The sequence below is a fragment of the Amblyomma maculatum genome, chromosome 11, assembly GCF_055883805.1.
Source record: "Amblyomma maculatum isolate TAMU_Amacu chromosome 11, ASM5588380v1, whole genome shotgun sequence".
Classification (NCBI taxonomy): Eukaryota; Metazoa; Arthropoda; class Arachnida; order Ixodida; family Ixodidae; genus Amblyomma; species Amblyomma maculatum.
This window is the reverse complement of record NC_139354.1, coordinates 89,469,966-89,495,914: the sequence shown is the minus strand read 5'-3', so window position 1 is coordinate 89,495,914 and position 25,949 is coordinate 89,469,966. Positions and strand designations below refer to the sequence as shown.

Genomic DNA, 25,949 nt, shown 5'->3' with positions numbered 1-25,949 from the left:
TATTAGTTTAGAGTTTGACCATTCCAACCGCGCTAGGCGGTGGCAAAGGAATAAAAAAAAAACTGTACAGGAATGAAAATAATGTGCGCTGTCGAGTCATTCGAAAAAACGAATGCAGCCTACAAACACTGCTTTAATGAGGCAGTTTTCCATGCCCTTTCCAATTCTTTCATTCTACTAAAATGATTTGGAATACGTTGCTTGCTCATTGAACGTTATCGTCTTTTTGTGCAATCCGCGTTAAGGTGAAGGTGATTGAAAAACGTCTGTGTATTTATTGCCTGATGCCACAGCGCTTCAGGACCTCGACGCGCACAAAATTGATTCTGAATCATTCATTGCTGTGTCTGTCACCGTCGATTTGCGAAGTCGAGACAAAACATGAACGAAGAAATATTGTTACAGCTGGAGGATGATGAGGACGAAGTGGCGCGCTCGTTTGTGGAAGATTAAGAAAAAGAAGTGCGTCGAATGGGCGGCCCTCGTAGCCTGGCTCCTTGGCTGTTCCTCAATGTATATATCTTTAATCCTCTTTTGTAAATATATTTCTCCCTGTTACAAAATTATATGCCAAAATTTAAAAACCTTGAACAATTCAGAAATTCCGTAGAATGTTCAGAACAGCGCGGTGCGCTATAATTGGACAAAGGCTTTATCGATGTGGCCATAATTACTTGCGCACCAAAATTATGCAAGGTGTTTTAATGGTTTTGAAAGCTGAGGTAGTGTAGAATAGGTGAAAAAAGTTTAAACAATGTGAAAACTGTTTTTGTTTTCCTAAAAATTTTCAATGTTCGCTGTTTTCTGTAAATTAGCGCGATCGTATCTCTGTATCCAAATGTCATAAAAATATGAGCTTTAGCTGTTTGCGGATAATTATGCTGAGAAATTATTGTGGAATTATTGCTGCTCTACCATGAACCTTTTCTGAAATAAAGGCCTGCAAATTAGGAAAATTTCCGTTTCCTGGGCCGATGTTTAGAATTTTTATAAAAACATCTACTCATACCCGAAAAGCGAACATTAACTAAATATAAATACAAACATGTATATATTTAGTCGGATAATTTTCAGCTAGCTAACTTGAGCATAATTTGTATAATCTATAACCAAAGTTGGCCAGAATAGAAGAGAAGCTCGGAACTCCGCCTCTTTGACATTATTAATCAGTCATCACGCAACAGTAATAATATTTTGAAGTAAATATAAAAGGTCGAACGACCATCCTTTGTTCGATCATAGGTGGCGAAAGGGAGGGGACGCGCGCATTTGTCGATGCACCAGCTGTATGGATTTACGCAAGAATGTGGATGGTAGATGGGGAGGCTTTTTATTTTTTTAGAAAATGTTTGTCCGTGGTTGGCTTGAAGAAACAATGCGTTTGCGAACACACAAAACAAAACTATTTATTAGAACTCGACTCGAGCGGTGCGCGCTGGCGGCCGCTCATCGGCACGGTCCGAAGTCACGGCCGGCCGGTGCAAGCAGAAGAGGGCTGGGTAAAGGAGGAATGGAATGTTGAGAGGGTCGTTGGTCCTTCGTTCCCACGCGCAGCCCTTGCGAACACAACACCGCGGCGGGAATCACGCGCTGGTTGAGCGGGTCGTTGTTCCCCCTCGCCTACGCGTCTACGTGCAAGACACAACAGACAGCATCCCCAGCTGCGCTGCTGTGCGGCCTCCTCCCGAAGCGTTCATTTCAGAGCTTGTTGGAGACGCTACAAGACTTGTGACAGCTTCTTAAACCCTTCTTTAATTTCTTCCCTCATTAATTTTCTTTTTCATTGTGCTGTGCATAATTTTCTCTTGCGCCTATACATGTCCATGTGCTCCGGTTGGTGCTTGCTACATATCAGTGAATAGCTGAGCTGTGAAATGTCGCCGGAGTACGGATTACAGCAACGGCGGGATACCATCGGCATTATCGGACTCAGTGAACGCCGTCATCTTAGACCGTGAGTATATATATTTGCAGCATGCCATTGCTTCATAATTGGTTCTATATAATCTCCTACCAGTCCCAAATGTTCTCTTTCCTTATTCTCCTCGAAACAACTGCGCGAAGCATGACTTCAAGAACTAAGCGAATTTTCGTCCGGGTTACATGCAAGCAAGTGCGTGGACTTATTTGCTGGCTGCGATATGAATAGCATTTGCGCCGAAAATAGAGGAGCCGTGCGTAACAGGTGTGTATGCCACCAACACGTGACAGAACACTGCAGGCAGCCATTTGCGCAGTTTTTTGACTGTGCAGCGCGCCGCAATCAATTAGTAACCAGATACTATGCGCCCGGCTTTGTACATATATTTTGGACAGCCTCTCTTCTGCGCGCAGGAAGCCATGTTCACACAGGTTTTGGATTTTGTTAAGAGTTAAGGGCAGTTTTTTGTTTTCAGATGTACAGACGAAGTTTTGAAAACTGTTCGTGCCGTCTGTGCAAGCGAATTTTACAGTGGGGCAGACATGTGCGTGATGCCGCTTGATGATTAGGCTATACTTTAGTAATAATGAACCCCCACTTTTATAATGGTTAATATCATATTGAGGATTTGAAAGCCGTTAACAGCGCAAGTGAGCCCCTTTTCAAAATTTTCTTAATCGACGCCCCCCTTCTGAGAACGCACCTTCAGGTGAGGGCGCGCTGTCAGGAAGCGGCGACAATAGGAGAGCGGTTTCGCAGACGCGCTTCGAAGGCGGAGGAAAATAACAAAACAAGCAAAAAGGCGCATCAGCCGTGTGTGCACTGCGTCCCTGTCACTGCAAAGTAAACAACGTGCACGCGGGACACAATGTACAAAACATTGACGGCCGGTATGAGGCAACCATATCGTCCGAAATATATTGCTCGCGAAGCGCTCGATGACGGCGCGCACTTTCATGCGAAATGGGACAGGACGTCAGGTCCGCCTGTTCGGCAATTACAGCTCTTTGTACCTCACGTGCCGTACCGTATGCATGAAGTGCACGCCATAGCCATCGTGCAAGAATGTTGAAACCGAAGCAGCGATCCACGTATTCTAATTCTATAGGAAATCATTTGGGAGTAGAAAAGAGCAACTTAATATGATGTGCATGGTTCTTTAATGAACGATATGTATAAATGGACGGTTGAATAGTTACAGTAATGGAGTGTTCCGCTAGAATTGTTTACGGCCGTGACCGCAATAAACATTACTCATATTGCTCTTAGCTTTAAGCTCTGGCATTGATAAGCCTATCTAAAGAACCGACTGGCAGTGACAGGTTGTTTACAGCTGTTGATCAAAAGGTAGGCCATCATGCTATTATTGCAGGCATATTTGCTTCTTTTTGTACCTCTGTTTACTAAAACTTAATTTTGTTCCCCATTCCTAGGGACGCTGCACCTCTTACAACACTCACTGTTCAGTCGCTTTTATTCAAGTATACAAAAAGGAGGAAATGAGCATGCACTCATAGGACAGCCTGTCTTTCCGTTAACAGCTGCAAATAACACGCCACTGCTCCTCGGTACCTTGGATGAAGTTTTCAATAGGGTTACCTGAGATGCCTAGCAATTGCTGTAATATTTATACCAATCACTGCAGTGAAACAGAAAGGTAACACTGCATCACTTTAACTGCTGCATGCACCTATAAACGTGCCTTAATTTATTGCCTATTCTTATAGGCGCAGGACCTCTTACTATAGGCTTTGTTCAGTAAGCAACCGCCTTTCATTGCTTCAATTTCTATCTCTCCACCACTTTCTTGTTGCTCTGGGTGTGATCATTTGATTTCATTGTTCAAATCATATTGTTTTATCATGTGTGAATGATTTAGCCTGCACATACATGCTTTCATTTTTTTAGATGCGCATCGGGAGCGTTTTCTACGTAGAAGTGGATCGATTGAGTTGTATCACTGGTGCGAAAACCGACAACCCCCAGAAGATATGTGTCCTGTGGTTGGAAGGGCAATAAAGAAGAAGAAAATCAGCGGAAAAGCCTGCCTAAAAAAAGGTAGCACTGCATCACTGTAACTGCTGCATGCACCTTTAAATATGCTTTATTTTTATTGCCTATTCTTATAGACGGTGGACCTCTTGCTATTGGCTTCTTGCAGAAAGCAACCGCCTTTCATTGCTTCAATTCCTATCTCTCCACCACTTTTTTGTTACTTCGAGTGTGATTCTTTGATTTTATTGTTCAAATCATATTGTTACCTGGAAACGCGGTACCAAAGTGATGTGCTCACTGACGAAGACGACGACGACAAAGCGTTGAGAAAGAGGACGACGCTCACAGAGTGGACACTGCACGGCTACTGAAGTCTCAGCGCCGAGTTCAGCCCATCGCAGTGCTGTTACATTAAGTGCATCCCCTTAACAATATTATTAAATCGCCGGTGAATGATTTCGCCTACACATACATGCTTTCATTTTTTTAGGTGCGCATCGAGAGTGTTTTCTACGTATAAATGGATCGATTAATTTGTATCACTGGTGCGAAAACCAACAGTTCGGTACCCCCAGAAGATTTGTGTCTTGTGGGTGGCAGGGGTATAAAGAAGAGGATAATCAGTGGAAAAGCCTGCCTAAAAACTTACAACGATGGCGCAAAAGCGAAATGCTGATCAGGGTTAGAGTCTGATTACTTCTGTTATCCCATTTCACTTGCTAGGTGATGTGAAATATATGAAGCACCTTAGTATAATTTGTGGTATACTCACTGAGAATTGTGTAGACATTAACTTTTTTCTCGTTCAATTATTTTGAGTGACGCACGAATTGGAATAAAACGAAGTCATCCACACGTCTAATGCCCATAGACATTAGATGCGTGGATGAGCTCATTAATTGTGTTCCTATGTGAGCATGCAATAGTTTGTCGAATATATTAATATGTTAAAAGTTGATTTTTTTACTGTTAACCGGAGTAATACATATGCTCCATATCATAGCATTATTCGCCTGTAGTTTGTATCTGCTCTTTCCTAAATCGTATTCTACAAAGTATACGTGTGTCATCTCGTACGTCTATTTACCTAGCGAACAATTTGCAATCGAATCCCTTTTGTGATGTTTCAGCTACAAATAATGTATGACAGTTGTGACAATATAGGTAGCTTTAGGTATAACATATAGCGCGAAAATCTTTAATATATGCGATGATATTTTTATTCACCGCATTGGCTAAACCAGCCTGTTGAAGAGACGAAATGAAAACAAATATGGATGTCTTCGGACAGGAACAGTAATCGTGGTGCCATGACCATTTTTTTAATTAAATTTTCATATGTCGTGGGCTAATGTCTCGACACAAAGGAATGACCCTTAGGTTTGCCAGATGCGGCGTAGTATTCTCGAAAAAAAAAAAAAACGCCTGTCACTAAAGCTGGAAAACGCCGTTTTTGTCGTTTCAAAAAGTTGCACGTTTGGAGGCCGGTTGGTTGCGTAAAATTTTGTCATCCACTGTTTTTTACTCACCGCATTTGGGTAACGTTTACTTGTATAAGAAGTATTAAAAGTGTGTTTCATTGATGCAGTTGATTTAGTACAAAATCGCAAACTTTGCTTCAAGAACAACGCGCTACAAAAATGTTAATGTTCAACCTTACATACCGGCGTGACGCATTGCGTTGTTTGCACTAAAATATTCTGTGTTTATTACGCAGGTCATATTGTTAATTTAAGGCAGAATTTGGAGCTCTAAGCTGCCATGTGTGTTCTCTGTAACGCCACCAAAAGTATTATGCTGGAAAGCGATTTGCTTAAGATTGTAATTATAAAAATTACACATTGAAAAATCGTCTTCAAAAATATAGTATTGTTAGTGGTGGTCAAAGCTTACAAATGGAATAATATATTAATAACCTAGACTGAATACTATTGCACCTAGCAATAAAAAAGAATGCAGGACAAAGAAAAAGTTCAGCCTTCACTTGCGTTCTGCCATGAAATTGACAGAAATAGTGAATTAATACCATTTTAAGCTATATTAAGTATTTGTCCCAGAAGCAGAAAAACGGTGTTAAGCGCTGACAATGTTTTAAATTTTACTTAAGGTAAAATGTAACTAAATTAGGCAAATACTAAATTGAAGTTTTGATGCCTATTCCATAAGGGGAAGCCATATAAGCACATCTATAGAACAAAAACAAGCATTTTTATATTTCTAATATTACATTTTGCAGAATTCAATATATTTACTGACTCAAATTAACAAAGTATTTTGCATTGTTTCCACAGATTTTGATAAAAATTGATGTTGCGGCCGTTTCTTCAATTCTAATCAGTTTTCCTTATTTTACCATTTTCTTACTTTTGTCCAATTTCAAAATAATATTCAGATACACACACAAATCTAGAGCTTCAAATTTTTTCAGAAATAAAGAATGGAACCTAGATAATGTAGAAAAATAGTTTCTGTGCCAAGATATTATTCGATCTTGCAAGAATGCAGGCTGAGTTTGGCCATTATCAGCACAAGCACTCGGTTTAATATTTAATGTTATATTTTTAAACAGTATAACGCAACACTTTTTAGTCCGTGATATTTTTGAGGTACTGAAGATTTTTGAGAGGGATTTGAATGAAAATCGGAGATGATCTTTTTTTAATTGCAGCAAATTTGTCCTTTACTGCTGTTTTCGAATTCTGAGCAATTTTGATGCGTTGTGGAGAACACACCTAGTGGTCTGGAGCTCCAGGTACTGCCTGGAATTAAGAACATGCGTCAGGAAGTGAAAACATATTTAGTGCAACCAACCTAATGCATCATATGCCAGTACATAAGGTTAAAAATGAATATTTTTGCAGCGTATCGCTCCTGAAGAAAAGTTTGCGATTTTTTAATAACACAACTGCAAAAACAAAATAGGTTCCTAATAGTGTTTGTAAATATAAAACCTGCATATATTTAGTGAGTAAAAAAGAGCAGACGACAAAATCATGGTATCCAAACTTGCAACATTTTGAAATGGCAAAAACAGCGTTTTCTACCTCTAGAGATATACCATACAATTGTTTTTTTTTTCGAGGAAACTACGCGTATCTTGAAAAACTAAGATTAATTCTTTTGTGTCTAGATACTTGCCCACCACATATAAGAATTTCATTGGAAACGAAAGATGGCCATGGGACCTCGATTATGTTTCTTATCTAAGGCACCCATAATACGCTGTGAGAAAGCCAATATCAGGGGCTTTTTTTAATATTCCATATTTCGCACGGTTGTGCCATCTAAGAAAATTAGAAAGCTAGGCACACCTTAGGTGTAGCCAGCCCTCACTTTCTGTTACAGCTGCATTTGCTAAGCTGAATTAATGCGTTGATTACTTTATTTTAACCACGAATATAGCGCTATTACGTGTCAATTTTAAAGAAAGGCCGCAGTGACGCGATTCCTGTAGAATTTGTAAGTGAAATCTGTAAACCTTACAAATCTACCCATATATATGATCTCTTGCAGGTTTTATTCAAGCTACATTACACCTGCTGCGCCCCATAGCTTGAGCCAAGGGTTATAAATAAACCATTAGAAACAGACGATGGAAACCGGTGGTGCATTGCTGGCAGCCACTTAGGACAGCGCAGAAAATTTTTATTTTGTACGTGGGGACGTGAGGTTATTCGCTTCAAGTACTAAATATTCACTTTAGACAATAAATAGGACTTACAGAGTCGGTGAGCACGTTCGGAAACCCCTGTTTCAATATTTGCGGTTAGAAACCTCATGTGTACCTTTTTTTCCAGCTGTAGATAAATTCCGGGTTATGTAGATACCGAAACCGTTACCAGCCCATTCGCGCACCTCAACTGTGCTGCTCACAACATGATTTTGAGCGGACAAAACAACCTGCCGCTAAGATTGCTAGCCCCATGCATGAGTAAGGGTGATATGCTGGCGATGGTTGCTTCGCGTCGGCCCTTTGGCGCACATGAAGGCTCGAGTTACAATGAGCGCGCCGAACTTTGCAATGCGGATAATGACTACAAAGCGGTAAGGATATAAATGAGTTTAACAGTATTTTTCAGCTGTGAAATACAAATACAGTCTTGTTGGACGATGTGCTGGCGCGGACGAAGCAACCATAGGCAACTTGTAGGTCTAACGCTACACAGGGCTGTCGAGCCAAGCCAAGGCCTCAATTGTATTGTCCGGGAATCAGATTTCTGTATTTTCGCGGTTTCCTATTGTATCTGGCGTTCAAAATGCAGACGTGAGGGTTCTTTATCACAAATAATCAAACGTGGATTGTGCCGGTACTCTTCAAAGTAGCAACACCATTTATTGTGTAAGTCATTAATCAGTAATTTAGGTAAATAATGTCAATAAGGATTCCAAACAAAACCTTTTCTGTGGCGCTCAAGATAGCTTCCAGCAATATATATCTGGTTTCCTTTGCCTGCCTCCGAAATGTTTTTTTTTTTTATCCCTTGGATCAAATTTGCTTGGACAAGCAGTATATGTGTAAAAATGATGCACCTGTGAGCTACCCGTTTAAGTGAGCTCCCGTTTAAGTGAACTACCCACAAAACCAGTCAAAAGCGTATATCAGCTAACCAGCGGCCAGTGCAGCAGTCGTGGGCTTAGATCGCTTGTGTATATTATATCTAGCCATTTAAAAAAAATGAAAATGGTCGCCGAACATTCTCTTGGTAACGATTATTAGTATAAACTGTTTGCACATCGCAGAAAGCGTAGGAGCGGCAAAAAACTAGCGCGCCAGTCATATGCGGAGACAGCCGATAATCAAGCACTAATTCCTAGTGTGGGATGAAACACTGGCTGTCTCAGCCGTATTGCTGTGGAGGAGATCAAAATGCAACAGGGCACATGCTATGTAATGTATGTGCGTCTTTCATCCTAATAAACCCAAGGCAGCTGAAACTAGTCTGGAACTCATCAGTATAGTGTTTCTCATTGACCATAAATTTCGGTACATGAATCCTGGAATTTTCTACATCTTCCTAAAATAATGCGCGCGATTTTATATGCCTCGTAATAGTGTTGTAAATTTTGTTTCCTCATTGTTTTTGTGCAGGTGCCATTTGCGAAAAAGTTGGGGTGGACGATTTGGAGGCACACGCATTTATTCGCAGGTGGCTGCCTGGTTCCTGTGACAGGGGGGTGGAAGAAAAAGGCGTTATGCTGAAATCTCCCCTGGCGAACCAGGCATGCCACCTGTGAATGCAATTGCAGGGTCAGCCCCCTCACTACGCCTATGAGTGTGCCCTCCAGCTCCCTGACCCCTTCCACTTCCCGAGAGCCCGCCCTGCCCTGACCAACCCTGCCACTGCCCCGCTAACTGCTGCTGTGTGTGCCCTCAGCGCTGGCTAGTAACAACTGCCGTCTATAGTAACAATTGCAATAAATATTATCTTTTGTGAACCATGCCCTTGTTTTGTGAATATCTACTGGTTGCTCATGAGCAACAATTTGAATTTATATGGCCACTCCAATTTGAAAGGCCATTATTGTCCCAGCAAGTTCGATGTGCTGTCACGAATATGGCTAGAATGAAAAAGGCTGCATTTTATGGCCTGCGCAGGCAGTGCCACAAAATGTGTAATCTTGACATCATCAATGGCACATGAATGGAGTATCCGCTGTACCCATAAACCATTGGATTAATATTGGTATCGACAATATGCGGCATGAATGAAGTAGCCAGTGCACCTGCAATGGCTAACCATTGGTATGATATTGGCATTGACAATGGGCCATCAATGGAATAGCTGGTATTAAACAAATATTGGTAATACAATGATGGTATAATGCTGGACAGTATTGGCAAGAATCATGGTGCATGAATGGAAAGTCTAATATTGTGCCTACATTGGTGGCTCCAGCTTGGTTGAACACTGGACCAATCTTGGAACGAAAGATGGGCCAAGAATGGAGAATGTAGTAAAATGCCCAAATGCCAATATCAGTCCAATATTGATGCCATTCTTTTCCAGTGATGAACCATTGTTGGACCAATGCTGGTGTGCTGCTTGGGGCCTTCCTGAACTGCCAAGCAGTTGAGGACAACAGCCAATAAAGAAACACAAGAGCTCTGTATAAGACAATCAAAGATATCAAAGGAAGCTTCTGAGCTAATCTTGGCGTGATAAAGGAAAAACGAGGCAAGGACCTCACTGAAGCCTCAGAGATAAAGAAGAGGTGGCAGGAATACACAGAAGAACTGTACAAGAAGGACTAGAATGCGCAAACCCAACATAAGACGGTTGTGGTTACTGATCTCGAGCCGGGCATCCTGAAGAGTGAAGCTGAATGGGCCTTAGCCAGCCTTGCTAAGAACAAAGCTAGCGGAATTGATGGCATTCCAGCTAAGTTGCTTCAAAACCTCAACCATGAGACGCTGTTAACATTCTGCATACATTATGTCAGAAGATTTGGACAACCCTGCAGTGGCCACAGGATTGGAGGAGGTCAGTTTACATCCCCATTCCAAAGAAAGGAAGTGCCAAAGATTGTTCCAACTACCACACGATCGCGCTTACTTCGCATGCTAGCAAGGTGACGTTGAAAATCCTCCAAGGAAGGCTGCAGCAGTATGTGGATCGGGAGCTTCCGAACGTGCAAGCTGGGTTTCGCGAGGGCAGAGGAACTAGAGACCAAATTGCCAACCTTCGCTGGATCATGGAAAAAGCAAGAGAGTTCCAGAAACCCATCTACTTCTGCTTTATTGATTATGCGAAAGCGTTTGACTGCGTGGATCACAGCAGATTGTGACAAGCTCTCCAAGAGATGGTAGCTCCAATTCACCTCATCTGTCTCCTCAGGAACCTGTATGAAGGACAAGAGGCCACAGTCAGAACTGGGCATGGTCTTACTGATTGGTTTCCGGATGAGAAAGGAGTGAGGCAAGGCTGCATACTGTCGCCCTGCCTATTTAACCTATATGCAGAGTGCATCATGAGGAAGGCCGGTCTGGACGAGTCTTCAGCTGGAGTGAAGATTGCTGGAAAACGTATAACAAACTTAGATGTGCGGGTGATACCACTTTAATGGCTGAAAGTGAAGTGGAACTCAAGAGACTTCTGATGCGCGTACAAGAAGAGAGTGAGAAGTTTGGGCTTAAACTGAACATTAAAAAGACAAAGATCATGGCGTCTTGCCCTGTCAAGTCCTGGAGCATCAATGGAGAAGTGGAAGCTGTGACAGATTTTCTCTTCTTGGGCTCCAAGATTACCTCGGAAGGAGACTGCAGCCATGAAACTAGGAGACGCCTGCTTCTGGGAAAGAGAGCAATGGTTAGCCTCGACCGCCTAGCAAAGAGCAGAGACATTTGTCTGCCTACCAAGATCCGTATAACTCGTGCTATGGTCTTTCCAATTGTGATGTATGGATTCGAGAGTTGGACTGCGAAAAAGGCTGACCGCCGAAGAATTGACGCGTTTGAATTGTGGTGCTGGCGAAGGCTCTTTAGAGTTCCTTGGACTGCCAGAAGATCAAATCAGTCAATATTGTCGACCATAAACCCTGACTGCTCATTGGAGGGTCAAACTCTAAAGTTAAATCTCAGCTTCTTTGGTCATCTGATGAGAAGGGAAGAGTCGCTGGAGAAAGATTTGTTTTTGGGAAAGGTTGCGGGTCACCAGAGAAGGGGTAGGCAGCGAACGCGATGGTTAGATGGCATCCTCGAGGCACTGCAGATGAAGTTATGTGATGTTAGGAAGATAGTGAGAGACCGGAAAACGTGGCGTGAATGCTCCATAGGGTCACGAAGAGTCGGACACGACTGAACGACTGAACTGAACTGGACGACCTGAGCTTGGCTCCTTCATTCTACTGGAACGCGCTTGAAATATCTCCTGTAATAAAATCCAAGGACTCTATAACATATACGGAAGTAAGCGATGGTGAGCTTTTTGAATCAACTGCAAACACAAAAAGCATTTCTAAAAGGCTTATTAAAGAAAAAGTTGCTTAGACTTCTTTATAAAGTAATTGATGACCAAATCTTAAAGAGGAAGCGGAAGGTCTCATAATTTCTAACATTTCGAAATTAAAAGAATGGTGTTTTCCACGTATACTGTTTTTACCTAAAGTGCTTTCTAATACCAAATACACACACACACACACACACACACACACACACACACACATATATATATATATATATATATATATATATATATCGCCGACTGTTGGCTTCTTGCCTTCATGTATTATAACGAGCACCCTCATTTCCCTTTAATTTATCTGCTTGTAGCTTACGGGGGTCTCGGTTCTGGCAGTCTTGAAGCCTTAGGTAGCGTAAGAGGGTTCTAGCACAGCTTTCGCCCTCGCTCTTGATCACGTTCTACGCGACGCTGACAGTAACAAAGGACGTTCCACGTCCGCCGGTATGGTTGAGGGTGGCGCTGGGGAACATTCTCAGAGTTCGTATGCAGACAACATAGATACCCAAGCAAGTAGCAGGGGGACAGCGGCCGATGTAGCTCAGTTGGAAGAGCACCGGACGCGATATTGGGAGGTCGTGGGTTTGGGTCCCACCATCGGTCACGTTGTTTTTTCTTCTACTTTGTGTTTGATTATCTTTCCTCTAAACAGATTACATTACTAATTTCTGTGACTAACCAAGTAAGCATTAAAAAAAGAAAAAGACAAAGTACCATCCCCAACGCTTTCCTTGGCCTCGCCGACTGTTGGCTTCTTTCCTTCTTGTATTATAACGAGCACCCTCATTTCCCCTTAATTCATCTGCTTGTAGCTTACGGGGGTCTCGGTTCTGGCAGTCTTGAAGCCTTAGGTAGCTTAAGAGGGTTCTAGCACAGCTTTCGCCCTTGCTCTTGATCACGTTCTACGTGACGCTGGCGGTAACAAAGGACGTACGTTCCACCTCCGCCGGTATGGTTGAGGGTGGCGCTGGTGAACACTCTCAAGGTTCGTATGCAGACAACATAAATACCCAAGCAAGTAGCAAGGTGGACAGCGGCCGATATAGCTCAGTTGGAAGAGCACCGGACGCTATATTCGGAGGTCGTGGGTTCGGTTCCCACCATCGGCGCGTTGTTTTTTCTTCTACTTTGTGTTTGATTATCTTTCCTCTAAACAGATTACATTACTAATTTCTGTGACTATCCAAGTAAACATTAAAAAAAAACGCAAAGTACCATCCCCAACGCTTTCCTTGGCTTCGCCGACTGTTGGCTTCTTTCCTTCATGTATTATAACGAGCACCCTCATTTCCCTTAATGGATCTGTGTATATATATATATATATATATATATATATATATATATATATATATATATATATATATATATATATACGTGTGTGTGTGTGTGCGTGTGTGTGTGTGTATCTGCTTTCATAAAAAATATAAAAGAAAAACTAGCATGCTACTCCAAGTTACTCGCTTCGTTCCCATCTACAAGCTTTTATTTATTGTGCACATTTCCACTATAATTTATTATTTAGTTTTGCTTGCTCTCAAATTAGGACACCGTGTGGAGTGTTTAGGTGTTAAAAGTTTCAAATTCGTGCTGAGCATGTTCCAACTGCAAAACTTTTTTCGATAAGCAGACTCTGGGCGTGTGGTACTTCTCTGGACAGAATAAATTACAGAACATGTATATCTTCGTCAACTCCTTGTATAACATTTTCATGACAGATTATGGTAGAAATTATAGAAATCGTTTTTAAACCTTGATATATCAGACGAGACGAAAACATTTTTGCGAACTGAGACTGATGTGCATGCGCAGCAAGCGAAATGGGATAATGGTTGTTTTGGAGAGGGTCACTGAGTTATCTGAAATAAAATAAGATTTAAAATACAGCTGCTGATTCCTAGAAGCGCCGCTTGAGGATAAGAATGGAATTAATAATTATGATATATCCTTGACGTATAAGAGGAAAATTTTTTTCATGTTCTACTGTTCTTATCATCGCAAACTCACCTTTTACATCTATCGCTGTAAAAAATGCTACCAGCTTTCTAATTCATATTTGTCTGCGCCAAAACTTCATTGATTAAAATTGGAAAGGTCATTGTCGGTTTTCAGAGCACAGGAGGAAGCTAAATCTAATATTTCTTGAAGCATACTCATCATACATCATGCAGCTCGTTTATCAGTACAGAAGTGTGTAGGCTGTACGAAAACCATTTCACTAAGAATTAATCTCGAATACGAGTGGGAGAATGTGCTGAACACGTTGCTGTGTGCTTTGATTCATTGTCCGCAGAAAACAAAAGCTCAAAATCTATTTCAATCAGCAAACCGAAATATATGTTTCAGACATAAGTATGGCTAATTGTCTGAAGATGGAAGGTAAATATTCTATCAATTACTGCCCACTGTGCATTGTAGTTGGTATGTCGTATAATCCTATCGAATTTTCCCCTAATTTTATTTTCCAGCTGCAGGAGTGTTTTTGTTGAGAATCCGTGTTGTGACCAGTTGTCTTCAGAGAGCTAATGTCAACCTAAAGAATATTTGTGCGAGAGAAGCGTAATAATTAATATAAGAAACCTTTCCCTAGGAAATATCAACTCCTCAAATAAATATTTCCTGGTCTAAGCTTAATTCACAAAAGCTAAAGAGCAATGGAATACATTTTTCTGGCAGCATCCTTTCGGATATTTAAAATATGTCTCAGAAATACATGATATTCAATGCATACTAGAGCGCTTGTTTTGTGCAAAGTTTGACAATATTTTATCGCTGTCCTGAAAAATTAGCTAATGTAATCTAATCCCGATGACAAATTATGCCGTGTATTAGTATTAAAAATGTTAATACCTAACTACTCACCGCTTATTAGTTTATGAATTTGATGTCACAAATTGAGGCATTCAGCTCTTAAAAGATGTGACACATTTCTGCTCGGATTGTTCGCCAGTGTTGCGATAAGTGCATTCAGCTTAATTTGTTGCGTTTTAGAAACTCACAGATTTTGATATGTTGCGTATCTAGGCGAACACACAACGGAGTTATTCATTTGTTTTTGGTATCTTTAGATTATTGTGCCCACTCATTATTTTGCCACACTATTCCTTAGGCCAGTGGAATTTTGGTGTTCTGAAATCCCTACAAAAGGGACTGTACATAACAATTTTCAACTGTCGAGGATATATCATAATGCATGATAAACGGTTATGCTTTCAAGATCATGTTGAGGTCATGCTTTTATATTCACAATTTCTGTGACTGCACGGCTTCAAGTTCAGTTTGAAGCTGCTGTTTTAAGCTGTTTCTGAGCTGCAATGACAGTTTGTCATAACTGTCGCTCCACTGGAAAGCTTGCTGACTTGCTTCCAATAGTGTTTTGCAGTTGACGATCAGTACTGGCAATTTTGTGGCACTATTGTTCTTTTCCATTCTCTACCACCCTATGCCATATTTGTCTGCAAGATGTTCTCACTTGCCTTTTCGGTTAGAGAAATGACGACGATTTCGGATATTAGATATTTTCGTGTTCAAGGAATGGTTCAAGGAACACGGGAGAAGCCTTCCACAGACGCAACGTTATTCAGGTTCGAGAAATGGCTGGATCGAAATAAGAGCTGGACAACAGAATACTTTTCATCCTGGGATTGGGTTTCTAGTGAGAGATAGGTTATGAATCCATTTTTCCTAAACAAAATTTCTTTTTTGCTGCTATAAAGAATGTCGTTTTCCTAAAAGGTTGATTTTGGTTTTAGAAAAACATTTCGTCCGTTGCTTCATCCCACCGTCTACTGTTGGGTGGCTGGTTACTTATTTAGTACATAGAACATGCAATTGTTCTTGTCGTTGAATTTACTAGGCAGGCAACATGGAGCTCATCAAAGGGGCTGGAAAAGAACTTGCAACAAGTCATGTACACGCAAACTGCATGCTGCTACTGCCACCAGATAGGGGCACGTCAATATAGCTATAACAGACATGGTTAACTATGACCACCATTAAAACGTAAAATTGTAAAAAAGTAGAATGGAAAGTTGAGAAAATGAGTTCAGGACAGTGAAAGATAGATAGCAAATTTGTTTTTTTTTGGTTTTGTTAGGAACCTCTAGGTGTCATTCTCCAAAAACTATATTTGTGCCCACGTCCTACTGCTTATGTGAAACGTTTACCAACAATGACGAAAATTTTTCTAAACAGTTTTCTTGTAACTCGCTGAGAGCATGATGTATTTCGTGAATCCTTTTAGTTCTTTTTGGAGCAACATTGTCTTCTCGGTCAGATGCTATTTATGACAAAAATGTTGCTTTTAAAGCAAAGGCGAATAAAAATATTTCTACTGCGCAGTCGTGGTCTCCAAATAATATAAAGCACGAGAAGTGCATAGGAAAAAACTTCTAAGCGAGAGCAGCCTACGTCAGCCTTACACGACCTTCTTAGTCAAATATGACAAATTTGATGGTGGTTCAACATTAGTTGTAATACCTCGTTGCCTGAGTGAAGAGAAAAATCAACACTGGAAAAAACCTGAGAGAGAAGATAAACGAGAGAGGATTGTGAACAATGAAATAAGAATATGAAATGGAGACAGAGGATACCTACCATACGGAGACATCCGTGTATCCAATCAGCTAGAAGCGTGATTCAAAGTGGTGTGACACCTCTGCCAGGATACTTATTTCATCTCACATATATTATCATCTCATATGGTCGAAAAAAATATGAAATTATGGTGTTTGTGAACATGAAATGTTGCTTACGAAAATTAGTAAATCGCATGCGCTTCCCAGCATATACTTTGCAGATCACACTTAGGAACAATGTTCCAAATGGCAAATAATGAAGCGTTCCTTATTGGAAACTATTAAATACTCAATATCCCATTTAAATGGGTTTCAAAGTTTAGCCACATTTTTACTGCATGGCTCTATTATTATCTGATGCAAATATTGCTTGCAATTTCACAATTTATCGACTGAGGGGACTTAGGCAGGAGGATGTAATCGAAGGAGTAGTTTGTATATATAGCTATTGAATTTGTTTCGGCAATACATTTGCCTGCAGTAATTTGCTACCTTCTGATTATTTTTCATGCTTCCTTCGCAAAACGCGTGAAACAATTGATAATGTGCGAAGGAATATGCTGAGCCCTTGCATACAGACGACTGGAATTTCAGTACGTTTTGTCCCATTGATGCCGGTCATTAAGAACATTCATAATTATCAGATAACACATTGGTGTATTTGTTCAAGGGAGACCATTTTACAAATATGAAAACTAGCAGTGGCATATGCGAATTAATCATGCCTCTATGAAGTGTATGCTGAGCAGTCTGACGTTTCTGCGTGGAATATTTTTGCACACGGATATATAATTTACACAGCTCCATGTATATTATTTTCAAGGTGAATACATGTTAAACAAAATATAGAGTTTTTCTGAAACTTGAAATCTCCAAAAAACTCCGAACCTATTTGATAGGGTCAAGCGAACTGTATCTGCAGCAGGTTAAATGACAAAATATAGTTGTCATGAGCATTGCTGATTTATGCAAAAGAAAAAAAAAAATAAAGTGATGTAAAATTCTGTGTAGCACCCTTTTGTGAGAAATTCCACTTAATAAATGTAATGCATCAATGATGAAAGGCACGTGTCTTTTCCTGTTCTACTGTTATAACTACTCAGAAATATACTTTTGGTGTCATATAAAGCCAGATATGCTTTCACCTTGCTGCTCACTGTAGTTATTGAAAAGAAATTCATTTTCAAGAATTCAGAAAGCTAACGGTGGCTTTTCAGTGCACAGCGAAACTGAAACAAGCTAATATTTTGGAAGCATTTTTATCACACATTCTCTACCTTTTCACATGTACGGAAATGTGTAAGCACTTTAAAAACGATCTCATTATCGAATGTTGACTTTGGGTTTGAGAGAGAGATATAGATCAGTCATGTTTTGGTATAACCTATGTTATGAACAATATAAGAGTAAAATAAAATTGCATCTCTAGTAGCACAATTCTTCATTGTTGAGACCTAAAACGATTGCTGACCCCCTGCAGTCTGAAGATAATTATTCTAAATATTACCTTACATTGAGCATTGTAATTCCTATTGTAGTTTATCACTTTTGAATATTCTACTCCTTCAGTCTGTTTTCCACCTATGGATTTGGTTCTCGCAACACTTGTATTGCTGGCAATTATCCTCCGTGAGCAAATGTTAAACAATCGTCTCGCTCTACGCCCGCAATCCCATTATGTAAGCCAGCTATTAAAAAAAATATGATGTGTAAGCAAAGTCTGTATGCTCGATTCAGTGCTGGGATAAAAAACGTCGAAACTAAATTTATTTCGATGCCTTCTTTGGGAGTACAAATCAAGGCTAAACAACAGGTGGCCTATTAGCGTTCAGACTTATTTTCTTCAAGATGTTCCTCGGTCCCCTCCAAACTGAGTGATCAGTGTGCTGCTTTGTTTTTCAATTTCCGCTCGCACTCAGGAAGTCGTCAATCAAATTGAATTGATATTACGTGTATTTGGTAGGTCTCAAATGTGTAAAAATACTTTACATAAGTATTTGGCTATTCCGCAGTGGTAGGTGCTCAACTCCCGATCCCATATATCTCAGAAAAGCAAATCTGCAGTTTTAACATTCAGAACAAAGAGATGAAATTTATTTTTACATTACTCAAGTGTTTTGAGCTCGTATTGACTAGCCTGTAGCGGAAATACTGAATGATTATTAGAAATGGTGTGTACTCCTAGTTTCGTAAAGTGAGAAGACGTACGAAGCTAAGCAAAAATCAAACACTTTACTCTTTTTCAAGAAGTGCTAGATTTTCACTAAATGCTTTTTTAATTCTTGCCTTCCGTAGCGTTACCTGAACATTTTAAAAATACCTTACATTATCTTTCTTATTGCATACCCTGATGAGTGTATATTTCTCCTATTTATCGCGTTTAGCAGGCGGTTGGTGTGCTGTATGTTTTGAACCTCCCCTCTTTATCAAGATGTGTCTGAAACTGAATATAATAAAAATTGGAAATGGTTTGGACAGCAGCGAATGATAATAAAGCTGTTTTGCTTCCTGAAACTACTTCTCTCCTTTAAGAATTTGCGTTTATACTGTGTTGACATATGTGTGTATTGTGTGCTTTCAAGATGAGTAATTAGGCTTCTTGAGAAATATAACATGTTAAGCCCTTAGAGATTAGTTTGTGACAGTGCCCACAAACTAGTGTTTCATCTTCCTCATAAAAAAAAATGATCAAATGAAATATAGAAACGAGGAAAATACAATACATTAAATAGGTATGGAAAGCTCTGTGTGCATAGTGTGAAAAATAATGCAGCTAAATCCACTTCTCCGTCAGCGTGACGCATCCCTACTTATTGTTTTGAAAAACAAGATTATTAGTTTTGAAAAACATGATGGACGAAACTAAACAACGAATATTAAGTTTTGTTTTTATTTTCATTCACCTACTTATAGATTGCAAATGCAGTAACTGAGAAAAGTCTTATTTTCATAGGAGGAACTTTGACTCACCCGAAGCAAATGTAGTTTCAAAGAGGAATAAAATGTTGCTTTACATTTATAGGTAGCTTCGCATAGTATAGTAAAACATCGTCTGAAAACAGTTAGATGGGGATTACTGTGATAATGTTCACCCCTCTTCAATTTGTTCCGGAAAAATATTCATAGCTGAAGAGCAGAAAGCAGCAATATGCAGTAGATTTTGAAGAGTAGTAAGGCCTTTAAAGAGTTGATGCGCTGTGCTGAGATATATCTGGTGGGACACAGAACCTCAATCTGCAGGAGAACGGGCGATTAGTTTTTATATGTCGTCACTGGCCGTCATTGCGTTTTTCGTCTTGCTCATGAATACACTGTGTGGGTAAATATCAATCCTTCATATTGAGCCTTTAACACGTCACCTAAATTTAATCTTAGAGTCGTAAGGTACTATTTTTTGCAATTGTCTCAAATGAGGGCTCGGCCTAGATATAGTCGGCAACTGCAATGTGTTTCTATATCCCAAAAATGTCACACCCCAACTGGAATTCAATACCTGATGAATGTATATTAGTATATCTAAGCAGTATTTCATATGAACAACTGAGGGGTAGATCCTGGAAACTTTGTGAGACCGTGTTCTGTTGTCCGTGTCCATAACCCACCTACGGGTCAGTGCTAGGCCACGTTTAGTTACTGTCGCCTGCCAGCACATTCCTGAGTGTCTTCATTGCAAAGCCCCATGCAGTACTTCGGCAGAACAGCGCCTCAAATGCTGTTGCATTGAAAAAAATGCCAAAATTCACTGCTAAATAACACTGATACATTTTCGCTTCTGACCCTCCTTTAGAAGCATTAAGGGCCGATCTATAGACAATTCGTATAAGATTTCACTTCACTCGTCAATTAAACTTCTCTACCCTTATCTCAAGCAAACATTACAGTGCTGTTTGTCTTCGAGGTATTGAAAACCACTTGCATATATTAAAACTCTCAAACATGTATGCAATTCCACGCCTCCATTGAAGGCATAGGCTGAGACATATGCTGCTAAATGTATTTATAGGTTTCCGATTTTGTTCAGCGGGTAATGATTACTAGCCTAGTTTCACATTTCCAAAAAGTAGTCGTATAGATTCAATAAGAAAATAGGAATAAAGGAACACTTTCGAGTGTAACTAAAACATTTACTGTACTCAAGAAATTATGTTTTGGGCCTGTTGGGTAAGCATAATTTTGCACATAAGACAACAAATGTTTATCATGAACAGAACGTGGAAACTAATTCCGGCGTGCTCGTCTGTTGAGTGTGGTGATATAATGTTTTCTTTCCCAAATGTAAATATCATATATCATTCTGTTCATTACTGTGTGGTTCGTTCTCTGCTGAGAACGTAGATTCCCTTACGAAAATGGGTTTTGAGTTTCTGGTTTGGCCTTAATGTTTTCTTAATGAGTTCAAAGGAACTCAACAGACATTCAATACCTTCTGTGTTTTAGCAACAGCTTTAAATCAGATTTTCAATTGACATTTCACATTATTTTTTCTTGTTTTAAAAATCAAAGGCTTTTTTTGTGAACTGCTAATGTGTAAGCACAGAATGTGAAAAGTCAAGAGAAAGTATGATGTGTATTTTCTCAGTAATTGCGACCACCCATTGAGAGAACACGGTGTGTTTCAACTTGAAACACAGTGCAAATTGAAACGCAGTGCAACTTGAAACACAGCTGTGCAACGATCACTACATGTGCATTACTATTACTGCTTGATGATTTTGGAGGATGTAAACATAATTAATGAGGAACAACATAATTTTAAAATTGTTTAATGAATGCTACATGCCCTTGCATTACTACTGGACAGGAAGGTGGCCTGAAATGATTGAATTCAAAACTAATCATTAAATTGATCATTTGACAGGATTGTGCGTTACATTTCCTTTCACACATGCTATGTTTACAAAGTAATCACACAAAAGGAGACAAGGAAGAGAGTAGTTTACCAAGCTATGGGCCCATGAGTGAAAAAAGAAAACATTACAGCGCTTGTAATGCATTATATTTTGCGTGTTTCTCAAGCTTTTGAGCTCCTTCTTGCCCTACGTATAGATTTGCCGAGCCCTCGGGCATCGCATCGTTCCGCAAAATTTTTACATACGAATAAGATTTAGTTACAAGGAAAATAGTGTCGTCGCTGCTGCGCTTGCCGGTATTGAAGCTTGGTCGCACTTGTTTCCTTGAGGGTTTGTGCCACAGCTCCATGTTCAACGAAAATTACGCCCACGGTAACAGATTACCACCGAACGTCCGGCGCTGGTAAATTTGCCATGCCAAACTCGACATGTTAAAATGATTCCAGTGCCCAAAATAGTGCGCACAATATCCAGAACATTTTTTGCAAGTCGTGGGAGCAGGCAGCAAGTTTCAATGGCGAAGAAGTTGTAATTGTTAGAGCGGCAGCAATGGGGGGCCTGTACACTTCAAAACATACTTCGAAACATGGTCCAAATCTTATAAATGCGATCATGGCATAACAAGCAGAAACGTTTTCAGCAGACGCAGTTTTCGGTCTGGCCGAGTGGTTAGCGTAGAATGCTACGAAGGAAGAGTCACCGAGTTCGGAGCGCGCTAGTGCTGCAGTTTTTTTTTTGCCTAGTTTTTATTATTTCTTTTTTTTTAGCTTTTTTAAATGTAGTTGAGGTGCTTCGTTACTTTTTAGCTTGTACTTTTTATCTGAGGTTTTTTTTTTTTTGTCTTTGAGCGACCAGTGCGGCGCGTGACAGTATGCCGCGTCCCAGTATGAATTGTCTCCAGCGTCATACTGGGCCCATAATCAGGTATGCCACGTGCGCTGGGACCCAGCGGCACTGGTTTTTATTACCTCAGCCCGCCAGCTTAGTGCTTAATTATGGCCCTAGACGAGACTATACGCTGCCTTCCAAAAAAAAAAAAACATTTATCGCCAAACCAGCCAAATTGCCTTTCGAAACCGAAAGTCCCTCTAGGAAGCGGCCGGCAGTAAAAAGAAGCCAGAAAAGCCACCGATAAGTCAATCCGATCCGATCCGAAGCCCCCAGCGGCAAAAAGTCACGCGGTGTGTCATGCGGTGTGATTGTGAACGCTATTTCCTTACGCTGTGCTGCTTTTTTGTTCTGTAGTTCTTGGAATGGGCCGCAGAATTGATATTTGACATGTTCACTTTGATAGACGTTCTGAAGTACGTGATGTAGTGATAAATAGGTTCTGTGCCACACAACGCTTGCACCGCGCCGTGGCAACGCCGGCATCAACACGGAAGAAGGAAATGGACTGGCGTGATTGTTTGCAAATGTGAGTACACTGCTTGAAATTATTTTTAGTTAATTTTGGTTTGAATGAAGTACGCGTTGTTAATACTGTTGCGTGTGGTCTCAAAATTCCTTCGTAATACCAGCTACGAACTCGACCCAGCCTGCTTTATTGTGAGGGCGAGCCATTCACTCTTCGGAACAAGAAGCGTGAACGTTTGGGCGAGTTGGTCAGACATACTTGACATGAACGGCGCGGCAGAAAGATTTTGCGCTTGTCCGTGTGTGTTCTCTGTCTTCGTCTCTTCCTGCCGCGCCGTTCAAGTCAACTCTTCAAAAGCCGTCGCTTTTATATGTATGCTCGTCCCTAACGCGAAGCCGTTGTACGATATGAGTAGTGTTCTGAAACTTCGGAACCGTCATGGAAAATTTGGCCGCCTCGACCGGTTCCGATAAAGTTGCAGAATACTGTATAATGTTATGGTGTATATTTCTAGATATAGTTGTAGCTGCAGTGTATCAGATGCACGACCGGCTTCGCGATTGTGATCAGCACCCGGAACGAGTTTTCAATTTTTTTAAAAGCGCCTATTTTTTCTAAATGTGAATGCATTAATACGATGAGTACAACCTGCGCTCAAGAAACAGGTTGTTGCTGTGGCGCATATCTCACAGTGGTCGCTGCATTTAGTTTTGGTGCTTGTATGCTTGAACAAAAATAATCTAAATCATGGCTGACGCTAAGGTGCAAACTCATGTAGCACTACTGTAGTAGAATGACGATTAGAAAGAATTATTTGAGTGACCACATGTAGTAAAATGTGCATGTCAAGAATAATTGCTTTCAATACTACATAGTCTTGTATTTTTGACGAATTATATGTATTTTAGTGTTCACAACAGAGGCAGAAATGAGCTTTCAGTGGGCACTTGCATTCTTTGGTACTTTGTGTCGTGGCTTTTCATGGAAGCGTTGAAATGATGCAGTAGTAAACAGTTTCAAACGAGAAATGAAAAAGTCATTTTACCTTCCTTAATGTTATGTCCGCTATGGTTCGATGTAATTTGACTTTAAAGGCCTTTATTTGTGTAGAGTTCGTTGGTTGCCTTACACATTGTACACACATTTCTCAATACACCAGCAGTGAAATTAGTTTTGTCCTATTGCTAGTATTTCGGAAGAAAAAAGTTTGACCGACATCTCGGCATAAGCAGCTCTTCTCTGCATGCACATTTTTTGCAACTTTGACATCACCTAGGATTGAGATATGCAGGCCCTGATAAACATATTTTATGTGCTGAGAGTAAAAAGAAGAAAAAGTTCAGAATGTTAATCATATTTCTGATTGCGTGCGAAAGTCACGACTTAGAAGAAAAAAATTAAGAGGTGCCACAAATCTGAAAGGAGGCTGTTTAATTATTTTTTCACTGCGGCTGTAAGGCAAACTTACATAAGAATTGCAGAATATACAACCACTTAGATGGTAAAATGTTTACAATTTCTTTTTTTCATATATGGAATGCGACACGTTAAACACGGTCCCAAATTTGGCGCATTCAAGCATAGTAGTCCTATTCAGTAATTAAAGAAACACCGTTCCTAATTTTTCTTATAATTTAAGAATCAAGTTTCTAGGAGGAGATGAAAATGAATATGAGACAATATGTTGCATTGTACTGTTTCCAGCAATGTTATCAAAGCTGAAACTTCTTGTTTTTTCTCTCATTGGGAGAACGGCGTAAACTGACGGAACAAAAACAGCAAATAGGCTCCCCGCTCCTCAAAACATTGCCCATAAGCTAACCCTGTGATCTTGGCCATAAAGGAAAAGCATGCCTGATCACGTTATTGTGAGCCAATGCTGATCTGTGACGTACGCAGCGTGTGGCGGCATCACTATCCGTGAGTGTGCATAGACGCTCGTAGCACCGCCTTAGGAATTCAGTTGGAAATGACAGTTCTCAGTATTGTTTTTTTGCAGTGCATCAACGATGGCCTTCGCATCCCCAGTTCCTTGCTTTGTCTTTTTGCTGTTGACATACTTGCTTTATTTTTCTTTTGTAATAGGCGTTTATTCATAAAATACATGTTGGGATCTTTTTGCCCCAATTAGGTAAATTTATTTGTTTCTTCGTAGCTTTGCTAGAGCAGTCATTTCCACATTATTTATTAGTTTACTGTTCAGTTTTGCAAGTCAGAAGTCATACTAGATAAGGAAATCAGGTTCTGTTGCTTGAGAAATTTGAACAGAGCTTAAACAGAATGGGGACGTGTGAAACATCCGACAAGGTCATGTTGGAGTGATTTAAAAATATTCGCTTTGAAATGACATCATACACACCTTTTTTTTTTTTTGCTCTAGAATGCACTTAGCTATGCTAAATGAAGAAACTTGCCATAGTTGCAGTCTGAAGGTTGGAAATTTCAAAACAGTTGTGTTTATGCATTCATATGGGTGTCACTTTAAGCTGCTGCTTGCTCCCACAAATGGCTTGTACCGCTGCACACTGCTCATGTAACAATCCGACAATTGCTCATAATGATCTAATTACATACGCAATCTCCTCACAGTACAGGTCTCAGTCTTAACATAAGGGTAAAATTTTAGCAAAGGGCATTGTGTTCGCTACTTATGCACCTCCATTCAAACACTTGCAATGATGCTTGAGAAGCTGCATGTTTCACCTTTGATAACATTGTTGGAAATAGAATAACGCAATGTCTTCTCTTGAACTCTTATTTTTTCCATCACCTCTAAGAGTAATTTATGGGCTGATGAGGTGGTTTTTCTTTGAGTTTTGAAGGAATATACTCTGTTCAAACATGCCATAATTGGAAAAATGTTTCACGTGTTTTCATTTTATTCATAACAGAAACATTCCCACTTCTTTTAAGCACTAATTTTCTTATCTATTCTGTACCTTTGAAGTAGGTTCACCTCACACTCGTGGAGAAAAAATAGGCTCTTTTGAATCATGACCTTATTATCTTTAGGGAAGCTGGAAAGGCTCTCCTATACAAACGAGAAGCACACCATGCAGGCTGGTTACTTTTGGCAAACAGTATGTTGCATTGAGGCTGAAGTCCAGTACTTTTTAATTATGCTTTGAGCACTCGTCTTAAAGCTGTTTGCCCAGAATCCTTATGATTGTAGCTACTGAATATATAGCTGTGTCTCTTTTCATTACCAGGAAAGGAGTTGTGTGCTCGGTCTCACTTGTCGGTTTTTCTGTCTTTATATACCCAGTTACCTGAGCACTTCAGACTGCCCGATGC

At 40.2% G+C, this 25,949-nt stretch overlaps 1 long non-coding RNA gene across 1 annotated transcript; it reads left to right on the top strand.

Moving 5' to 3' along the window:
• Nucleotides 1–1,510: 1,510 nt before the first annotated feature.
• LOC146174351 (uncharacterized) lies at nt 1,511–9,326 on the top strand. Its single transcript, XR_014702101.1, has 3 exons — nt 1,511–1,954; nt 3,830–3,979; nt 9,006–9,326. It is a non-coding gene; the product is annotated as an uncharacterized LOC146174351 (long non-coding RNA).
• The last annotated feature ends 16,623 nt before the right edge of the window (nt 9,327–25,949 follow it).